The sequence below is a fragment of the Buceros rhinoceros genome, unplaced genomic scaffold (assembly GCF_000710305.1).
Source record: "Buceros rhinoceros silvestris isolate BGI_N320 unplaced genomic scaffold, ASM71030v1 scaffold19321, whole genome shotgun sequence".
NCBI classification, from domain to species: domain Eukaryota; kingdom Metazoa; phylum Chordata; class Aves; order Bucerotiformes; family Bucerotidae; genus Buceros; species Buceros rhinoceros.
The window spans coordinates 1-3493 of NW_010396164.1; positions in this window are offsets into that span (position 1 = coordinate 1).

Here is a 3493-nt window from a genome sequence, read left to right on the forward strand (position 1 = left end):
GGTGGGAGGGGTGCGACTTTTAAAGAGAAGAAAACTACTCAATACATGTTTGCAAAACCTGAGGATAAGGAAACTTTCATTATCTCAAGGGGCTGCCAGAATTCTAGTTTGTGTGATGACTCTTTCCTCAGGGCTAAGGATCGTATAGCACTACCTGCTACAGACAGAAAGTGAATTTTACATTTTGAGCTGCTGGCCACCACCCAGGTAAGTCATGTGACCCATTCAGTTTACAGGACACCTTTAACATTAACAGTTGAGACTTTCAAGTGAACCGGCTAAGGGAAAGATTGACTAGTTGCCTTTCAGCAAGAAGAGAAAGAGTTTGAAGCTCTGCACGTCAGGACTTGGGGAAAGCCACTGCAAACGTTAAAGCAAACCAGGCACGAGAGGGTTTGTTCCTAGCACAGGAGAAAGGTGCTCAGTTCTGGAGGCTGACTGCAACTGCAGTCTCCGACTCTCCCCGGGGAGCCCAGCTCTGTATTCCAAACCACTACTCCCCAGTTCAGAAACAGGACAGCACAACGCATCCAGTACCAGTGTAACAGCCCAGAGAGCCACCGGTGTCAATACAGTCATGGTAAAACATCTCTCCTAACCCTGAACCTTGCCTCCAAGGATGTCAGAACACCTCCTGTCCTCAGCAAACGCTCAATAGAGACTGCGACTTAAAATTCTTACAAGAATACAGAAAAAGCGGGGGAAAAGAAAGAACGAGAGAAGCAGCAGTCTACAGAGGGGAAAGGGACAAACGAGGGAGTGAGCAACGAAAGGAAAGTAGCTCTCACTGCTGAGATTGTTTTAGCAAAAACCAGGAAAATGTGGAGCATCATTTCAATTCTTTCTTTATGTACGGATACACAGACCATCTCTGCTAAGATCAAACACTGCAGCATCACTGGCTCCAGCAGACACTACGGGGCCTAAATGAATGAACAGCCTGTTGCCCCATTAACTCTCCTCTGTGTTTGCAGGACTACAACTTCTTTGTTGGATCATGTACAGATTTTTAGAGGGAAGGTATTCTCTACATGTTTCTTCTCAAGCACCGTTTTAATGTGGACTAATTCGGGGTAGACAGTCTGAAGGTTGGTCCCAATGCTGACCATGTCATTTACGGGAACCTCCACTCCTGCAGGCTGCCAGCAGCTGTGGTTCATCTGAAACGGATGGTGCTTAGAGCTAATTTACAAACTTCTTACATTTCATGTGCGACTTACGACTATTTTTAAGATTTTTAAATGAAGAAAATAGTAAACTATCCACAGGAAAACATCCTTCCTGACCACTCACAAGTCCTCCAATGTACCAGGGCTACAGAGAAATACATTTTTTCTTACAATGTAAGTTACTAGTCACATCAAGAAGTGAATTTAACTCTGACTCAGCAGCAGGCATGAGAGTCTCCAAATTCCAGCAGCAAAAAAAAAAAAAATATTTCTGCCCTGTTTTCCTGAAGAATCATAGCTCCAAAGAAGCCAGAGTCAAAATGAAAAATGTTCTCAGCAGGCTTCTTCAAGGAATCTGGACTACCTGGAAATGGCGCTAAATACCACGATGGGCAGAGAATAATTCTCTTTCTAGGAAAAAAATATTTGTTTAATTGCTTTATTGTTACTGGGCAGTAACAGTTTTATTAGAAAAACCTAGCAAGTGGTGGTGGATGAGTAGTTGGCACAGCTACAAATAGCATCATCAGGAACAGTGCAAAAACAGTCACCTGTCTGGATCCCCACACTGGCCTGTCAGTGATCCGGGCAAATCACTATTTCTCTGGCCAAGTTTGTTTCTGTGTAAAACGGGCCACCCCCCTCACAAGCATCAGTGCAGGAAGAACTCCTCGTGCTCTCACTGTGGCATAGTTCATAGAATCAAAGATTATCTCAACTGGAAAGGACCCGTAAGGACCACCAAGACCAACTCCCTGTTCCCCACAGGACTACCAAAATCATGACAAAGAACGTCATCCAGATGCTCCTTGAATATGCATATGAAGACTGACAGAAATAAGAAAATCCCTGGCAGCTCCACGTAGTCACTAGCACTCCTTGTTTTGCAGGATCACAGCTTTGAGGCTGGAATTACCTTTGTCTGGCTTAAGGAGATGACATGAAAAGTTGGTCAGGATCCAAACAGGTAAAGCCAATGGTTTCAAAGGCAAAGCGGGTGTCCAGTGGCGTCAACGTTTTAATCACACAAGTTATATACAAGCTTTTCCTAATTATTTGAATGATTTGTCTGTAAAAAGCATCAGTGCAGAAGAACAACTTTATATTGTGGTAAAGACAAAAAAATTGAAACCCCCTGAGCCTTCCATGTCCCTGACACACAAAAGCAATCATCCCAAGGGAGAGGTAAGAAGTTACCACAATTACAATTAGCCCAAGGAAGTATGGTACAGGAATCAGTCAGCGCACAGCAACAACAGGGTGAGGGGGATTAACCAAAGCTAAGTACAGGGTGAGATCCCTCAACGTCTCATATGGATTTTATTAGCTAGAAATCTAAGAGCAAATGTAAATCATTACAGGAGTTTAAGAACCCTTAGTCACATGCCACCAGAACACTGCCTGAAAAGTCACCGGCAACACTGAAAACATGGTAAGGAAAAAGAGTTGCAGATATCGTGAGGTGGAAATTCTATGACAAAGAAACAGCTCCACCTTATGTTTGAGCAGCATGTTGCGTAAACTTACCTTCCGAACACACATCTAGGGGAAATCCAGCTAACACAATCCATAGAGCAATGGCCAAAACGACATCAGTACAGCATTTCTGCCCTGGAGTTATTTTTTCCACTCCAGTGTTCGCAGTATTACTGGTGGTAATAACTGTACTCACCACAAAACAGATGTTGTGTCACGACCTCTTTACTTTTCCAGGCTGAATTCAATGCCAGCAGTGAATTTTCTAGTGACGAAACAATGTTATGTTCAGCTGCAGTGTTTTTCCACCTAATTCACAGCTGCAGGGGGAAAAAAAAAAAACCACCCATCCAAACAACCAGTCAGAACCTTTCACAAATTGTTGAAAGTTACCAGAGAACTACTTTTAGGTAGTATATTTCAGTTAGGGTGACAGATTCCATTTGTTATTGGAAAAGTGTATTTGCTTAACACCTGTTTTTGATCCTTTCTTTTCCAGACTTTACTTCAGCACCAGATGATTTGTAAAATTCAGGAACTGAAATTTGAGCCCAAAACAGGGAGGCATTTTAAAAATAGTTAGTCTTTGTTTTTACTCTGCTGTGACCAGATGAACACCTTCCTACCTTGAATGCAAACATTTAACTCCGGGATGAGGTAGTGAAGTGCAATGGATGGTGAGGACTTTGCTCAAATACTACACCACTTGGATAGGAACATTTCACAGTTCACAATACAGACAAGATCTCCTTGGGGTTCACACAGCAAAAGAACCTGAAGTAAATCAGATGGCATCAAGAGAGCAAAGTTTGGGAACAAGACAACAATGAAACATAACAGAAAGAGTG